The 19,555-nt window shown below is 42.8% G+C and overlaps 1 protein-coding gene across 2 annotated transcripts in view; it reads left to right on the top strand.

Moving 5' to 3' along the window:
• The first annotated feature begins 1,299 nt into the window (after positions 1-1,299).
• Positions 1,300-19,555, top strand: part of LOC129830722 (proto-oncogene tyrosine-protein kinase Yrk-like) — a 45,304-nt gene continuing 27,048 nt past the window's right edge. Inside the window, exon 1 of one of the 2 annotated variants that reach the window (XM_055893363.1) lies at positions 1,300-1,536. The gene's annotated coding sequence lies outside the window, so the exon portion shown is untranslated. The remainder of the gene's footprint in view (positions 1,537-19,555) is intronic. The other variant, XM_055893362.1, reaches the window with a different exon arrangement.

Here is a 19,555-nt window from a genome sequence, read left to right as displayed (position 1 = left end):
CAATTTTGGGGTTTAACCATGTTTCAACGAAATGTACAGCTGTGTGTCTTCCGCATAGCAGTGAAAGTTGACATTGTGTTTCCGAATGACAACACCAAGAGGTAGAATATATAGTGAATCGCATCTGCAGTTCCACAGACTGGCCACCGCGTTGAGACAAAGGACAGCTCGTCCCTTCTCTTACTGGCTCCATCAATTTCTGAGTTTCATAGAACTCTAAAATCATTATAACCTCTTGTTCCCAACAGAGAACAAAGCTCGCCAGTTTGTAGTCCTAAAACCCGGAAATATATTAACTCTGGTTCGTTCAACCATCCCTATGGGAAAAATTCATGGGGAATGAATAGGGTTTTGGAAAAAATAAATATCTATGTATTTAACCTTTATTTAACTAGGCAAGTCTGTTAAGAACAAATCATTATTTGCAATGATGGCCTACTCCGGCCAAACCCGGTCGACGCTAGGCCAATTCTGCGCTGCCCTACGGGACTCCCAATAACAGCCGGATGTGATACAGCCTGGAATCGAAACAGGGACTGTAGTGACGCCTCTTGCACTGCCTTAGACCACTGCGCAACTCGGGATGCCGAAAATAAAGTTGGAGGTTAACACAGGTTTAGGAGCTATTATACGTTTTGTTCTATGAGATAATAGCAGTCAGTTAACATTACCTTAATGAATTATTAAGCCTTTATGCGCTTTGTTTTTTCATCATTACATAGATTTTTCTAAATAAATAAAATTGAAGTTAGCTGATGAAGATTATCTTCACGACAGACCTTATTTTCGACTTTAATCCAGAAAACCCTACAAACACGCCATTCATTTTCCCGGTAGGTTTTGGCCAACGAACCATGGCGGAGTTAATGCCTACAAAAAGACGTCATTGCTCTTTATCTCTATGGTGTGTCTCCATCCTTGAACAAACTGATGTTATGCTGAAAACCCGTTCATTAGTTATAGGCGAGATCACTCTTTATCCGCTTCCAGTAGCACACCTCTCTAGATGCTCTCTCTCTCTAGAGAGAGAGGGAGAGGGAGAAAAAGAGAGCCTCTGTCTATCTGGGTGTCTCTATATCAATTCAATTTAATCAACTCGAGGGCTTTATTTGCATGGGAAACATATGTGTCTCTCTAGCAGGATAGTAGGAAGGGACTACCTGGCTGGGACATGCCCAGCGGTTCTATTCCCGGGCTCAGCGGTTTTGTCAAATCACCGGACTTTGCGTTTGAACAATTTCTACATTAATCACGTAATTGAAAGTCAAAACCAGATTTCTATTTTTCCTGTTAAAACACAAGCACATCCAGGGTGCGCGCTTCGGAGTGGACGTCAGTCAGTGCGCGTATCAGTCAATCCAACCCTTCCGGACAGAGAGAGAGCGTCTCACGTTCACATCCCCTCTAGAGGAGCGCTCCGCGAGCCACGGTCTCATCCCGTTCTGTCCCGTGCGCCTGGAACTTTAACTCCCTGTTGCTGTTCACACCTCTCTCCGCCAGCCCCCGCGGATAACGGACGACCCTTCATGCTCTCCGGTGAGTCAGTCGGTTCATGTTTGCGGCTCTTATTTAGCTCTGTGAGACTGAGTGTAAACCTCTGTAGCCTAAACTAAGATACTCAGTGTATGTATGTGTATCTATGGTAAAGTTCAAATGTCTGTGTGTAGCAATGTAAATGTATATTGTTTTGGATGTGTCCCCTATTTCTGAGGGCACAGGCCCAGGTATGAAACACTCTCTCTCTCTCTCGGGTTAACAGGAAACACCACAGGGTGTGAGTGAAGCAGTAGTGAGCAGTCTAGGAGCCCATATTTTTTTTTCTCAAAGCATTTCTCAAAGCATAACCTTCAATGTAGCGAAATATAGGAATAGTGGGGGTATACAGAGAAAAGGGAGGGCAGGACGAGAGAGAGGGGGAGAAAGAGTGAGAAGGCAGGGAAAGAGAGAGAGGGCAGGGAAAGAGAGAGAGAGAGAGGGGGGGGGGGGGGGGGGGTTGTGAGAGCAGTGGTGGCCGGTGCCGTTTTAAGATTAGGGAGGACGATAATTTTTTTAACTTCTTCTGGCTGCAAGCCTGAAGCTGGGCACAATATGACAACAGCCACTTCAAGTGCAGGGCGCGAAACTCAAAATATATTTATTAGAAATATTTAACTTTCACACATTAACAAGTCCAATACAGCATTTGAAAGATAAACATCTTGTGAATCCAGCCAACATGTCCGATTTTTAAAATGTTTTACAGCGAAAACACCACGTATATTTATGTTAGCTCACCACCAAATACAAAAAAGGACAGAAATTTTTCACAGCACAGGTAGCATGCACAAAACCAACCTAACTAACCAAGAACCAACCAAAGTAACCAAGAAACAACTTCATCAGATGACAGTCTTAGAACATGTTATTCAATAAATCTATGTTTTGTTCGAAAAATGTGCATATTTCAGGTATAAATCAGTTTTACATTGCAGCTACCATCACAGCTACCGTCAGAAATGGCACCGAAGCAGCCAGAGTAATTACAGACACCAACGTCAAATACCTAAATACTCATCATAAAACATTTCTGAAAAATACATGGTGTACAGCAAATGAAAGACAGGCATCTTGTGATTCCAGCCAATATTTCAGATTTCTTAAGTGTTTTACAGCGAAAACACAATATAGCATTATATTAGCTTACCACAATAGCCAGAAACACAAGCCATTCCCCAGCAGAAAAAGTTAGCGATCGTAACAAACCAGCAAAAGATATATCATTTTTGACTAACCTTGATAAGCTTCATCAGATGACAGTCCTATAACATCAGGTTATACATACACTTATGTTTTGTTCGAAAATGTGCATATTTAGAGCTGAAATCAGTGGTTATACATTGTGCTAACGTAGCATCTTTTTCCCACAACGTCCGGATATTTTTCTGACACTCACATATTCTGACCAAATAACTATTCATAAACATAACAAAAAAATACATGTTGTATAGGAAATGATAGATACACTAGTTCTTAATGCAATCGCCATGTTAGAATTCTAAAAATAACTTCATTACGATATGCAGTTTACGTTATGGCGAGAGAGTACCCAAAATCTGGCCGCAAACGACTAGTACAACATGTTCGACAGATATATGAAAAAACATCATAAAATGGGTCCTACTTTTGATGATCTTTCATCAGAATGTTGTACAAGGGGTCCTTTGTCGGGAACAATCGTTGTTTGGATTTAGAATGTCCTCTTCTCCAGTCAATTAGCACGGAAAGCTAGCAAAGTGGCGCGAAGCTCTCCTTCCTGAACAAACGCAGACAAAGCAACACGCCTAACGTCTCGAAAAAAATTCAATAATCTAATAAAACTATATTGAAAAAACATACTTTACGATGATATTGTCACATGTATCAAATAAAATCAAAGCCGGAGATATTAGTCTGTACAAAAGGCAAAACCAGGTCCCTTCACACGCTCTCCAGAAAACAGGAAACTGGTGACACGTCATACAAAGAGCATTTATTCGACCCCAGATCAAGTTATACACTCCATTTCTTCTCTCACTGCCTGTCGACATCTAGTGGAAGACGTATGAAGTGCATGTATACTGATATATATGAAGCCCATTTATAGGCAGGCCCTAGAACAGAGCATCGATTTCAGATTTTCCACTTCCTGTCAGGAAGTTTGCTGCAAAATGAGTTCTGTTTTACTCACAGATATAATTCAAACGGTTTTAGAAACTAGAGATTGTTTTCTATCCAATAGTAATAATAATATGCATATTGGTACGAGCAAGAATTGAGTACGAGGCCGTTTGAAATGGGCACCTTTTATCCGGCTACTCAATACTGCCCCTGCAGCCCAAACAGGTTAATGAGCATGTCCTTATTTCTATTACAGCATATTGGATGACTGTAATTCATATTCCATTCACCCAGTTCAATGCACCATCCATAGGTTTAGCCTACTACATGATACTAAAATTGTCCATATACCCATCACGAGGTTGCTACAACCTAGCCTATGAACGAAGTTTGCAATGTGGGTGCACTCAGATTGAGAGAAGAATTTGATGTGACAGACAGTGACACATGGGCAGACAGTGACACATTCAATACCGCATTGCACAAGCTTGCCTGCATCTTGCTAATATAGGGTGTTGCAAACAAGAATTTTCTATTGGACAAATTCAGGTATGTTTATCCCCGTTACCCTCTACAATCATGCAGTAACATTATAGTGTACAGTCAGTAAGCAGTTTAGCGATTATACCGGCAGGCAGAGTTCCAGTGTTGTGTTGGATAGTCATAGTCAGCTAGCTAACATAGCATCCCTCTGTTTGAGAAGGGTGTTTGTGTAGGCTAAACTAGCTAGTTGTGTTAGCTAGCTAAGTAAGTGAAACTGAAAGTGAAAAAACCCGAGAATCTCTCTCTATCTCTCTCTTGCTCCAGACTTCATTTTGTAAGAAATTAATTTGTTAAAATCTGTTCAACTATTGTCTTTCTCTTTGAGTCAACTACTTACCACATTTTATGCACTGCAGTGCTAGCTAGCTGTAGCTTATGTTTTCAGCACTTGATTAATTCTCTGATCCTTTGATTGGGTGGACAACATGTCGTTCATGCTTCAAGAGCTCTCATAGGTTGGAGGACATTCTCCGGAAGTTTTCCTAATTACTGTGTAAGTCTATGGAAGGGGGTGAGAACCATGAACCTCCTAGGTTTTGTATTGAAGTCAATGTACCCAGAGGAGGACGGAAGCTAACTGTCCTCCGGCTACACCATGGTGCTACCCTACAGAGTGCTGTTGAGGCTACTGTATTTGCAAAACAGTGTGTTTTAATAAATTACTAGTGACGTGAATATATTTAGTATAGTTCAATCAAAAAATTATATATTTTTAAATGTTTTACAATTTTAATTTCAATACAATTTACTGAGGAGGATGGTCCCCCCTTCCTCCTCTGTGGAGCCTCCACTGAGTGAGAGGTACAGGGGGAGGTTGTGGGGTAGAATAAGAGAGAGAGTGAGTGATAAAGGGTGAGATGGAAAAGTTCTGGGAAGTCAGGTGTCTCAGGCACAGGGTCTTCCTGTTTCCACGTGATGTCATCACATCCTCCATATAGAAAAGTAGAGAAAGGGAGTGATAGAGTGAAAGAATGTTTCAGTGGGCGCCAAAGAGAGACTGACGGAGACAGAGTGAAAGAAGGTTTCAGTGGGCGCCTGCCTCTGGCCTACTATAGCCTCTACCAAGAGGTCTGAGCCTTTATGACATAGGAGTACACTCATCCTGTAATCCAGGGAGCCAAAGATTTCCTCTATACCGCTAATGACCACGTCCAAAAAGCCATTGTCAAGCTAACAGATAAGTGTCAGGCCGTGTCTTATTTCCCTTATAATGCACTAGGCTACTTTTGACCAGAGCCATATTCCTCTACTGTAGTACTTTTTGCCCTCCCTATGTAGCATCTCTACATATGTAGCACCCCTACCTATGTAGCATCCCTCCCTATGTAGCATCCCTCCCTATGTAGCATCTCTCGCTATGTAGCATCCCTGTGTAGCATCCATCTCAATGTAGCATCTCTCCCTATTTAGCATCCCTACTTATGAAGCATCCCTCCCTATGTAGCATCCTTCCCTATGTAGCATCCCTATGTAGCATCCTTCCCTATGTAGCATCCCTCCCTATGTAGCATCTTTCCCTATGGAGCATCCCTATGTAGCATCCCTCCTTATGTAGCGTTCCTCTCTATATAGCATCCCTCCCTATGTAGCATCCCTCCCTATGTAGCATCCCTTATGTATTGTCCCTCATGTAGCATCCCTCTCTATGTAGTGTACCTCTCTATGTAGCGTCCCTCCCTATGTAGCATCCCTCTCTATGTAGTGTCCCTCTCTATGTAGCGTCCCTCTCTATGTACCCTCCCTCCCTATGTACCCTCCCTCCCTATGTAGCATCCCTCCCTATGTAGCATCTCTTATGTATTGTCCCTCCTTATGTAGCGTCCCTCTCTATGTAGTGTACCTCTCTATGTAGCGTCCCTCCATATGTAGCATCCCTCCCTATGTAGCATCCCTCCCTATGTAGCATCTGTCCCTATGGAGCATCCCTATGTAGCATCCCTCCTTATGTAGCGTTCCTCTCTATGTAGCATCCCTCCCTATGTAGCATCCCTTATGTATTGTCCCTCATGTAGCATCCCTCTCTATGTAGTGTACCTCTCTATGTAGCGTCCCTCCCTATGTAGCATCCCTCTCTATGTAGTGTCCCTCTCTATGTAGCGTCCCTCTCTATGTAGTGTCCCTCCCTATGTACCCTCCCTCCCTATGTAGCATCCCTCCCTATGTAGCATCTCTTATGTATTGTCCCTCCTTATGTAGCGTCCCTCTCTATGTAGTGTACCTCTCTATGTAGCGTCCCTCCATATGTAGCATCCCTCCCTATGTAGCATCCCTCCTTATGTAGCGTCCCTCTCTATGTAGTGTCCCTCTCTATGTAGCGTCCCTCTCTATGTAGTATCCCTCCCTATGTAGCATCCCTCCCTATGTAGCATCTGTCCCTATGGAGCATCCCTATGTAGCATCCCTCCTTATGTAGCGTTCCTCTCTATGTAGCATCCCTCCCTATGTAGCATCCCTTATGTATTGTCCCTCCTTATGTAGTGTCCCTCTCTATGTAGTGTACCTCTCTATGTAGCGTCCCTCCCTATGTAGCATCCCGCATCCCTCCCTATGTAGCATCCCTCCTTATGTAGCATCCCTCTCTATGTAGTGTCCCTCTCTTTGTAGTGTTCCTCCCAATGTACCCTCCCTCCCTATGTAGCATCCCTCCCTATGTAGCATCCCTCCTTATGTATTTTCCCTCCCTATGTAGCATCCCTCCTTATGTAGCATCCTTCTCTAGGCAATGCAATGCAAATAGTCTGGCTAGCCACTTGACTAGATGTTCAGGAGTCTTATGGCTTGGGGGTAGAAGCTGTTTAGAAGTCTCTTGGACTTAGACGTGGCAGAGAGAACAGTCTATGACTAGGGTGGCTGGAGTCTTTGACAATTTTTAGGTCCTTCCTTTGACACCGCCTGGTATAGAGGTCCTGGATGGCAGGAAGCTTGGCCCCAGTGATGTACTGGGCCATTCACACTACCCTCTGTAGTGCCTTGCGGTCGGAGGCCGAGCAGGTGCCATACCAGGCAGTGATGCAACCAGTCAGGATGCTCTCGATGGTGCAGCTGTAGAACCTTTTGAGGATCTGAAGACCCATGCCAAATCTTTTCAGTCTCCTGAGGGGAATATGTTTTGTCGTGCCCTCTTCACGACTGTCTTGGTGTGCTATGTTAATTTGTTAGTTTGTTGGTGATGTGGACATCAAGGATCCCTTCTTATGTATTGTCCCTCGCTATATGTCTCTGAACAAAAATATCCTAGAAGGCCTACAGTACACTAGGCATATATAGGGATTAGGCTACACTGTCATGTTGTCAGGTGCAGCCTTTGATTCACTACCGTTATTTTCTCCTAATCTATTGTTCCACTTATTGCTCTGTAATTTGATTTCAAAATAAATGATTTAACAGGCTCAGAGTGAACTGTAAGTGCAGCCCTTCACGCTTCACTGGCCAACATCCGTAAAAAAAAAAATCTGAAGTTACTCAACACACTCACTCAGCAAAAACAAAACCAGCACCATTTCACAAACTTTTTGGGGGGGTTTGGTTAAATGACAGAGTGATTTTTCAAACAAAGTGAGTGTGAGAAGCGCAAGAAGATTGTCTGTGGGTCTGTAGTCAAGCTCAGAGAGGATTCTGTAACTAGACCAGAATGAGAGAGAGAAAGGATTCTGTAACTAGGCCAGAATGAGAGAGAGAAAGGATTCTGTAACCTGGCCAGAATGAGAGAGAGAAAGGATTCGGTAACTAAGCCAGAATGAGAGAGAGAAAGGATTCTGTAACCTGGCCAGAATGAGAGAGAGAAAGGATTTTGTGACTAGGCCAGAATGAGAGAGAGAAAGGATTCTGTAACCTGGCCAGAATGAGAGAGAGAAAGGATTCTGTAACCTGGCCAGAATGAGAGCGAGAAATGATTCTGTAACCTGGCCAGAATGAGAGAGAGAAAGGATTCTGTAACCTGGCCAAAATGAGAGAGAGAAAGGATTCTGTAACTAGGCCAGAATGAGAGAGGAAGGATTCTGTAACCTGGCCAGAATGAGAGAGAGAAAGGATTCTGTGACTAGGCCAGAATGAGAGAGAGAAAGGATTCTGTAACCTGGCCAGAATGAGAGAGAGAAAGGTTTCTGTAACCTGGCCAGAATGAGAGAGAGAAAGGATTCGGTAACTAAGCCAGAATGAGAGAGAGAAAGGATTCTGTAACCTGGCCAGAATGAGAGAGAGAAAGGATTTTGTGACTAGGCCAGAATGAGAGCGAGAAATGATTCTGTAACCTGGCCAGAATGAGAGAGAGAAAGGATTCTGTAACCTGGCCAAAATGAGAGAGAGAAAGGATTCTGTAACTAGGCCAGAATGAGAAAGAAATGATTCTGTAACCTGGCCAGAATGAGAGAAAGAAAGGATTCTGTGACTAGTCCAGAATGAGAGAGAGAAAGGATTCTGTAACCTGGCCAGAATGAGAGAGAGAAAGGATTCTGTAACCTGGCCAGAATGAGAGAGAGAAAGGATTCTGTAACCTGGCCAGAATGAGAGCGAGAGATGATTCTGTAACCTGGCCAGAATGAGAGAGAGAAAGGATTCTGTAACCTGGCCAAAATGAGAGAGAGAAAGGATTCTGTAACTAGGCCAGAATGAGAGAGAAAGGATTCTGTAACTAGGCCAGAATGAGAGAGAGAAAGGATTCTGTAACTAGGCCAGAATGACAGAGAGAAAGGGTTCTGTAACTAGGCCAGAATGAGAGAGAGAAAGGGTTCTGTAACTAGGCCAGAATGAGAGAGAGAAAGGATTCTGTAACTAGGCCAGAATGAGAGAGAGAAAGGATTCTGTAACTAGGCCAGAATGACAGAGAGAAAGGGTTCTGTAACTAGGCCAGAATGAGAGAGAGAAAGGATTCTGTAACTAGGCCAGAATGAGAGAGAGAAAGGATTCTGTAACTAGGCCAGAATGAGAGAGAGAACGGGTTCTGTAACTATGCCAGAATGAGAGAGAGAAAGGATTCTGTAACTAGGCCAGAATGAGAGAGAGAAAGGGTTCTGTAACCTGGCCAAAATGAGAGAGAGAAAGGGTTCTGTAACTAGGTCAGAATGAGAGAGAGAAAGGGTTCTGTAACTAGGCCAGAATGAGAGAGAAAAAGGGTTCTGCATACCAACCCAAACTTACCTCACATAGCTGTGCGTGCGTGTTGTTCTTGCTGTGTTGTCCCTGCTGGGAGCTGTTTATCTGTAGGAGATGGCGCAGGAAAGGGTGTGTTTGGATGTGTGTGAGTGTGATGATTGAGGGGGGTGTGTGTGTGTGTCTGCTATGCGTTTTCAGTCCAGAGTAAATGTTTTATATTTGAAAAATCCCTCCATGTCCATTAGATAGGCAATTTAGGTGGTAATAGCTTGAGTTGGATTTGAACCACTGAACTTATTGTAACCGGTTGAGTACAAAGAGAGTTACTGCCTGTCGATCAGAGGTGGCCAACCCTCCTTCTTGAGAGATGCTGGGTATGCTATGTATTGTTCCACCACTGCTTTACCATGGTTCTACTAATCAGCTGCTCATCAGGACCTTGATTAGCTGAATCAGGTATGTTATTGTCAGTGGTAGAAAAAAGTGCCCAATTGTCATACTTGAGTAAAAGTATAGATACCTTAATAGAAAGTTACTCAAGTAAAAGTGAAAGTCACCCAGTAAAATACTACTTGAATAAAAGTCTAAAAGTATTTGATTTTAAATATACTTAAGTATCAAAACTAAATGTAATTCCAAAATATACTTAAGTATCAAAAGTAAAAGTATAAATCATTTCAAATTCCTCATATTAAGTATTTTCTTGTTTTGAAAATGAACGGATAGCCAGAGGCACATTCCCAACACTCAGACAATATTTACAGAAGATGCATGTGTGTTTAGTGAGTCCTCCAGAACCAGAGGCAGTAGGGATGACCACGTGTTCTCTGTTTAGTGAGTCCTCCAGAACCAGAGGCAGTATGGATGACCAGGTGTTCTCTGTTTAGTGAGTCTGCTAGAACCAGAGGCAGTAGGGATGACCAGGTGTTCTCTGTTTAGTGAGTCCTCCAGACCAGAGGCAGTATGGATGACCAGGTGTTCTCTGTTTAGTGAGTCCTCCAGACCAGAGGCAGTAGGGATGACCAGGTGTTCTCTGTTTAGTGAGTCCTCCAGACCAGAGGCAGTATGGATGACCAGGTGTTCTCTGTTTAGTGAGTCCTCCAGACCAGAGGCAGTAGGGATGACCAGGTGTTCTCTGTTTAGTGAGTCCTCCAGAACCAGAGGCAGTAGGGATGACCACGTGTTCTCTGTTTAGTGAGTCTGCTAGAACCAGAGGCAGTAGGGATGACCATGTGTTCTCTGTTTAGTGAGTCCTCCAGACCAGAGGCAGTAGGAATGACCACGTGTTCTCTGTTTAGTGAGTCCTCCAGACCAGAGGCAGTGGGGATGACCACGTGTTCTCTGGTTAGTGAGTCTGCCAGAACCAGAGGCAGTAGGGATGACCATGTGTTCTCTGTTTAGTGAGTCTGCCAGAACCAGAGGCAGTAGGGATGACCACGTGTTCTCTGTTTAGTGAGTCCTCCAGACCAGAGGCAGTAGGAATGACCACGTGTTCTCTGTTTAGTGAGTCTGCCAGAACCAGAGGCAGTAGGGATGACCACGTGTTCTCTGTTTAGTGAGTCTGCCAGAACCAGAGGCAGTAGGGATGACCACGTGTTCTCTGTTTAGTGAGTCCTCCAGATCAGAGGCAGTAGGGATGACCATGTGTTCTCTGTTTAGTGAGTCCTCCAGATCAGAGGCAGTAGGGATGACCATGTGTTCTCTGTTTAATGAGTCCTCCAGATCAGAGGCAGTAGGGATGACCATGTGTTCTCTGTTTAGTGAGTCCTCCAGATCAGAGGCAGTAGGGATGACCACGTGTTCTCTGTTTAGTGAGTCTGCTAGAACCAGAGGCAGTAGGGATGACCACGTGTTCTCTGTGTAGTGAGTCTGCTAGAACCAGAGGCAGTAGAAATGACCACGTGTTCTCTGTTTAGTAAGTCTGCCAGAACCAGAGGCAGTAGGGATGACCAAGTGTTCTCTGGTTAGTGAGTCTGCCAGAACCAGAGGCAGTATGGATGACCACGTGTTCTCTGGTTAGTGAGTCTGCCAGAACCAGAGGCAGTAGGGATGACCACGTGTTCTCTGTTTAGTGAGTCTGCCAGAACCAGAGGCAGTATGGATGACCATGTGTTCTCTGGTTAGTGAGTCTGCCAGAACCAGAGGCAGTAGGGATGACCAAGTGTTCTCTGTGTAGTGAGTCTGCCAGAACCAGAGGCAGTAGGGATGACCATGTGTTCTCTGTTTAGTGAGTCTGCCAGAACCAGAGGCAGTAGGGATGACCACGTGTTCTCTGTTTAGTGAGTCTGCCAGAACCAGAGGCAGTAGGGATGACCAAGTGTTCTCTGTGTAGTGAGTCTGCCAGAACCAGAGGCAGTAGGGATGACCATGTGTTCTCTGTTTAGTGAGTCTGCCAGAACCAGAGGCAGTAGGGATGACCACGTGTTCTCTGTTTAGTGAGTCTGCCAGAACCAGAGGCAGTATGGATGACCATGTGTTCTCTGGTTAGTGAGTCTGCCAGAACCAGAGGCAGTAGGGATGACCAAGTGTTCTCTGTGTAGTGAGTCTGCCAGAACCAGAGGCAGTAGGGATGACCAAGTGTTCTCTGTTTAGTGAGTCTGCCAGAACCAGAGGCAGTAGGGATGACCACGTGTTCTCTGTTTAGTGAGTCTGCCAGAACCAGAGGCAGTATGGATGACCATGTGTTCTCTGGTTAGTGAGTCTGCCAGAACCAGAGGCAGTAGGGATGACCACGTGTTCTCTGTTTAGTGAGTCTGCCAGAACCAGAGGCAGTAGGGATGACCACGTGTTCTCTGGTTAGTGAGTCTGCCAGAACCAGAGGCAGTAGGGATGACCATGTGTTCTCTGTTTAGTGAGTCTGCCAGAACCAGAGGCAGTAGGGATGACCAGGTGTTCTCTGTTTAGTGAGTCTGCCAGAACCAGAGGCAGTAGGGATGACCAGGTGTTCTCTGTTTAGTGAGTCTGCCAGAACCAGAGGCAGTAGGGATGACCACGTGTTCTCTGTTTAGTGAGTCCTCCAGAACCAGAGGCAGTAGGGATGACCACGTGTTCTCTGTTTAGTGAGTCTGCCAGAACCAGAGGCAGTAGGGATGACCAGGTGTTCTCTGTTTAGTGAGTCTGCCAGAACCAGAGGCAGTAGGGATGACCACGTGTTCTCTGTTTAGTGAGTCTGCCAGAACCAGAGGCAGTAGGGATGACCAAGTGTTCTCTGTTTAGTGAGTCCTCCAGAACCAGAGGCAGTAGGGATGACCACGTGTTCTCTGTTTAGTGAGTCTGCCAGAACCAGAGGCAGTAGGGATGACCACGTGTTCTCTGTTTAGTGAGTCTGCCAGAACCAGAGGCAGTAGGGATGACCACGTGTTCTCTGTTTAGTGAGTCTGCCAGAACCAGAGGCAGTAGGGATGACCACGTGTTCTCTTGATAAGTGTGTGAAGTATTCAAAATGTTATGAGTACTTTGGGTTGTCAGGGAAAATGTATGTTGTAAAAAATACAATATTTTCTTTAGGAATGTAGTGAAGTAAAAGTAAAAGTTGTCAAAAACATAAATAGTAAAGTACAGATACCCCAAAAAACTGCTTAAGTAGTACTTTAAATAATTTTACTTAAGTACTTTACACCACTGATTACAGAATGGCTGAAGCAAAAGCCTGCACACCCAGTAGCTTTCCTGCAAGAGGGTTGGCTTCCACCCCTGTAGAGGGGATGAGTGTACAAGCATGGCATTATCTCCAAAACACTATTTTGAGACAGTGTCGCTTCTTTTTTAATCTGTACAAATATGAGTTTAGTAAAGGGTTTCACCCACGAGAGAGAGAGAGATAAAAAAAAACAGAGAGAGAGAGAAAACACACAGAGAGAGAGAGAGAGAGAGAGAGAGAGAGAGAGAGAGAGAGAGAGAGAGAGAGAGTGCTAATATCTCTGGTTAGGGTAGAACAAAGTGGAACTATAGCTGTGGTTAAATTTACTCTGACATAAACAGGCCTTATTTAAACTGACAGCTCTTCTGAGAACCACAACACTCACACCAGAAACACACAGTTTCACACAGATGTACACGCTCTCTCAAACCAGACACCCAGGCCTGTATCAGGGAGATGTAACCATTCTCAACGGCAGGTCTGTGGGCTAGTCATTCTGGTCTGTGTATGTTGCTTACAAGCTCATCAGACAGTCATCTCTCACTTTTTTTCGTCAGTTCTCAACCTGTTGGTTAGTCTGTTGGTTAGTCTGTTGGTTAGTCTGGTCACCAGCCTTCATTGTGTTTTGGACACTGGTCACCAGCCTTCGTTGTGTTATGGACACCGGTCCCCAGCCTTCATTGTGTTTTGGACACTGATCACCAGCCTTCGTTGTGTTTTGGACACTGGTCACCAGCCTTCATTGTGTTTTGGACACTGGTCACCAGCCTTCGTTGTGTTTTGGACACTGGTCACCAGCCTTCATTGTGTTTTGGACACTGGTCCCCAGCCTTCATTGTGTTTTGGACACTGATCACCAGCCTTCGTTGTGTTTTGGACACTGGTCCCCAGCCTTCATTGTGTTTTGGACACTGGTCACTAGCCTTCATTGTGTTTTGGACACTGGTCACCAGCCTTCATTGTGTTTTGGACACTGATCACCAGCCTTCATTGTGTTTTGGACACTGGTCACCAGCCTTCGTTGTGTTTTGGACACGGGTCACTAGCCTTCGTTGTGTTTTGGACACTGGTCACTAGCCTTCATTGTGTTTTGAACACTGGTCACCAGCCTTCATTGTGTTTTGGACACTGGTCACCAGCCTTCGTTGTGTTTTGGACACTGGTCACCAGCCTTCATTGTGTTTTGGACACTGGTCCCCAGCCTTCATTGTGTTTTGGACACTGGTCCCCAGCCTTCATTGTTTTTTGGACACTGGTCCCCAGCCTTCGCTGCATTCAGAATGACTGCCAGGGTTGGAAAGAAAAATAAATGAGACAACCATAACCCTCTAAACTGGAACAACCATTTCAGTAGCGGTGCAACAAGTCCAACTAACAGATTTGATTAGTTTAAAAAATGTATGTTATTTATCTTTGTGTAGCATAGGACAAAAATGATTGATTAATTAATAAATGTACAGGAATTTGTCCAATAGAAACTGTTCTTTGCAACTGTTGGACTAATGATTACTGCTTCCCTGTCTGTCACAATCGTTCTCTCGACCTGTGTGCACCTACGTTGTAAACTTGGTCATAGGCTCATTCATAGGCTAGGTTGTAGCAAGCTCATGATGGGTATAGGGAAAATGTTACCATGTAAATCATGCAGTAGCCTAAACCTATCGATGTTACACTGAACTGGGTGAATGGAATATGAATGACAATATGCTGTAATAGAAATAAAGCCAATGCTAATAAGTGTTTTTATGTCCTTCCTCATCTTAAACGGCTCGACCGCCACTGGTCAGTGCTGTGTGGAAGTTGACTATGCAAACATTTTGGAATTTCCAACACATTAACGTTTCTTATAAAAACAAGAAGTGACGCAGTCAGTCTTTCCTCAACTTTTAGCCAAGAGAGACTGACATGCCTCGTATTAATATTAGTCCTCTGATTACATTTAAGAAAAAGTTGTGCCGCTCTGTTCTGGGCCAGCTGCAGCTTAACTAGGTCTTTCTTTGCAGCACTTGAAGAGGCATTTGAATGTAAACATAATTTTTTTTCAATCAAAATGCGTTTTTTTTTATAGAAATTCCTTGTGGAAAATGTGAACTTTCATGTACCTTAATAACAAACTTGTACGCCATCTGTAAATACGGATACAATTGTTAAATTATGAGCCTAGTTGATTTAGCCACGGAAAAAGTAAGGAACCCTCCCGCTAGCCATGATTGGCTGAGATAATGGAAGGCCTGGACATGCTGAGAGCAGATTTCGGATTGGTCTGCCATGTAACAAGCTTCTGTCTATAACATGAGCTGATCAGTATGTGTAGGTAATCCTTTCTAACGCTGCTTTTTGAAAGAAATCACAAATTACTGCAAAAGTGTTGATAATGCTCTCCACTTTCTGGAGGACCGAGTTTTGAAATCAGTGGAATGCCCAGTGGAAGCAGAGTATGACAGCTAAGGAGATGGAGAAAATTCTGGCGTTTGATTGCAAATATGTGGAGGGAGTCGAAAAGAGAACACACAGAAGGCTGTTGTTTAAAACACCTGTCTCCGGATTACATCTTCAAACTAAGGGCAACCATGGCCTCCGTGACAGAGAGGGAGAAGCGTCCACCCATGTATACGGGTAAGAGTGTTTAGCTAGCTACATTTTCAGATATATGATTAAAAAAAATTCTAAGTCGTTTTCATTGCAAGTTAAAGAGTACTGTTAGCTAGTTAGCTAACGTTAATTTGGCTGGCTCGCTAGCTAACATTACATGCATGATCTGTGTAGTAATATTATTTGTATCTCAAAGCCATTTGCATTGTTAGTTATAGCCTAATGTTAGCTAGCTAGCTAAGATTGAACCTAGTTGGTTAGTTACCTGCATATTCATGCAGGGTAGTAACGTTATGAGTTGGGATTATGGCTCATTGTTTAGCTAGCTATTTACATGTCTAAACAAAATACACCACTATTTCACTGTACAGTTTACACCTTCTGTATCCTGTGCATGTGACAAATATACTTTGATCTTATTTAACTTCTTCTGGCTGCAAGCCCGAGGCCGCCCACAATATGACAACAGCCAGCTCAAGTGCAGGGCGCGAAATTCAAAATATATATTTTTTAAATATTTAACTTTCACACATTAACAAGTCCAATACAGCAAATAAAAGGTACACATCTTGTGAATCCAGCCAACATGTCCGATTTTTAAAATGTTTTTGTCAGGACCAGGTGTGAGAAACAGTCACTAATAGTCGGCAGAACCCAGAAGATGTGGCAGACTCAGCAGTACTAGAGATGGTGGTTTAATAAAATAAAAAGGTCTTTAGGCAAAGAATATAAATCCACAACTTCCAAAATAAAGCCAAGAGGCAAAAATGGATATCCTCCAAAATACAAAGAAACTCCACAAAGTGGTAAAAACAGCAGGGAACAAACAAACCTCAAAAGACTAATCAAAAATAAACAAGAACTAAACCAGAGAACCTCTGGAAAATCCAACAAGAAATATATGTTCACAGCAAGGCTGGGGCTGGGTGCTAACATACAAACACAGAGCAAAGAACTGAGGAACACACAGGGTTTAAATACCAACAAAGAAACGACACACAGGTGCAAACAATAATTAGAGCAAGGAAAAAACAAAAGGTTCAAAAAGGTGCAATGGGGACATCTAGTGACCAAAACCTGAACAGTCCTGGCCAAATCCTGACAGTTTTACAGCAAAAACAGCACGTATATTTATGTTAGCTCACCACCAAATACAAAAAAGGACAGACATTTTTCACAGCACAGGTAGTATGCACAAAGCCAACCTAACTAACCAAGAACCAACCGAACTAACCAACAAACAACTTCATCAGATGACAGTCTTATAACATGTTATTCAATAAATCTATGTTTTGTTCAAAAAATGTGCATATTTCAGGTATAAATCATAGTTTACATTGCAGCTACAATCAGAAATTGCACCGAAAGCAGCCAGAATAATTACAGACACCAACGTCAAATACCTAATTACTCATCATAAAACATTTCTGAAAAATACATAGTGTACAGCAAATGAAAGACAGGCATCTTGTGATTCCAGCCAATATTTCTGATTTATTAAGTGTTTTACAGCGAAAACACAATATAGCATTATATTAGCTTACCACAATAGCCAGAAACACAAGCCATTTCCCAGCAGCAAAAGTTAGCGATCGTAACAAACCAGTAAAAGATATATAATTTTTGACTAACCTTGATATTCTTCATCAGATGACAGTCCTATAACATCAGGTTATACATACACTTATGTTTTGTTCGAAAATGTGCATATTTAGAGCTGAAATCAGTGGTTATACATTGTGCTAACGTAGCTACTATTTCCCACAACGTCCGGATATCTTTCTGACACTTTTTCTGACACACATATTCTGACCAAATAGCTATTCATAAACATAACTAAAAAATACATGTTGTATAGGAAATGATAGATCCATTAGTTCTTAATGAAATCACTGTGTTAGAATTCTAAAAATAACTTCATTACGACATACAGCTTCGGTATAGCTAGAGTACCCAAAAGCTGGGCGCCGACGACTAGTTCACATGTACGACAGATATATGAAATAGCATCATAAAATGTTTCTTACTTTTGCTGATATTTCATCAGAATGTTGGACAAGGGGTCATTTGTCGGGAACAATCGTTGTTTGGATATAGAACGTCCATTTTCCCTCTCGATTTAGCAAGCACACTAGCCAAGTGGCACGAATCTCTCCATCGTCAACAAACTCAGAGAACGGAACACGGCAAAACTCCCCCAAAAAATTCAATAATCTGATGAAACTATATTGAAAAAACATACTTTACGATGATATGGTCACATGTATCAAATAAAATCAAAGCCAGAGATATTAGTCGTCCATAACGGCAGCTAAACAGAAGGCAAATCCAGGTGCCTCCTCGCGCTTTCCAGAAAACAGGAAATGGGGGACACGTCATACAAAGAGCTTGTATTCCACTTCAGACCAAGATAAACACTCAATTTCTTCTCTCACTGCCTCTTGACATCCAGGGGAAGGTCTATGAAGTGCATGTATACTAATACGTATCATGCCCATTTATAGGCAGGAAGTAGAACAGAGCCTCGATTTCAGACTTTCCACTTCCTGGTCAGGAAGTTTGTGCCAAATGAGTTCTGTTTTACTCAGAGATATCATTCAAACGGTTTTAGAAACTAGAGAGTGTTTTCTATCCAATAGTAATAATAATATGCATATTGTACGAGCAAGAATTGAGTACGAGGCCGTTTGAAATGAGCACCATCTGGCTACTCAATACTGCCCCTGCAGCCCAAACAGGTTAACATAGTGTGTGTTTACCAGAGAGGGTAATGTGAAGAACAACATGACCTGCACCAAAGTCAGATTAGGATATATCGTTAGGCCAACGAGACAGTGTCCAAGTTTTAAAATGATCCGGTAGACTGCCTTGCTTTTATTTAGTCACAATTACAACCGTAAGCTATTTTTTGTATTTAGCTTGTGATTAACTTGTAAATAATGATCTTGTTGTGAGTTTATTTTACTGTAATATTGAATACAAATTAACTGAAGTTAAGACGTTGTCAGCTATATGATATGGTCATTATTTTAACTGGTTAGCCAGCTAGCTTAAGGTTAGCCAGCTAGCTTAAGGTTAGCCAGCTAGCTTAAGGTTAGCCAGCTAGCTTAAGGTTAGCCAGCTAGCTTAAGGTTAGCTAGCAAGCTAGAAACGAACCAAAACATTGTTTAGAAAGTTGCTTTTAGTTGCCTGGTTTGCTAGATTGACATTTACTCAATTCATTTTTAAATGGATGGGTATATTGGTGTTAAAATACACCAGTTATGCCATTTTGGACCACCAGGCTGCTGGTGTCCTGCAGCCTGTAGTTTTTGTGTTTATACTTTTTCATAACGACAATGACAAGTTTGATGTCGTACGACAATAGATTGTTCATGTCGATAGACGTAGTATAAACCAGCCTTTAGTCTTGAAATCTTTGGTTGTTTAGTACACTACTGTACTCCCTCTGTTTAGCACATGGCCTCACATGTGAATCCTTAAAGAGATTGGTGGGGCTTAAGAGAGTGTGAAGGATGCTAAATGGGTGTAGACAAAGAGGAGCTCTCCGGTAGGTGTACCAAAACATTCAAAGGCCATTTTCTCAAAAGTGGGGCAACAAGTTTATCAACTTTCAAAGCAGAATTACTTACCCATTGTTCCTCAACTGTAGTGTATGATATACACCATGTTGTAGCTGATATACCATTTCAAATGTAGCTACATAAAGAGCATCTCTTTATTACTGACAGGCCTCTCCACATCTTTACAACCATTTCATCTGTATGTTTTGACTATGCCAGTTTACAATCTAAAGTAACACCAATTAATTTATTGTCCTCAACTTGTTCAACACCATTCACCATTTCCAGATTCAGCTCAGGTCTAGAATTTAGGGAATGATTTGTACCAAATACAATGCTCTTCATTTTAAAGATGTTCAGGATAAGTTTATTAATGGCCACCCATTCCAAAACAGACTGCAACTCTTTGTTAAGGGCTTCAGTGACTTCATTAGCTGTGGTTGTAGATGCGTATATGGTTGAATCATCACCATACATGGACACCTGCTTT

This window comes from Salvelinus fontinalis, chromosome 32, assembly GCF_029448725.1.
Source record: "Salvelinus fontinalis isolate EN_2023a chromosome 32, ASM2944872v1, whole genome shotgun sequence".
NCBI classification, from domain to species: domain Eukaryota; kingdom Metazoa; phylum Chordata; class Actinopteri; order Salmoniformes; family Salmonidae; genus Salvelinus; species Salvelinus fontinalis.
This window is presented reverse-complemented; position numbering and strand designations above follow the sequence as displayed.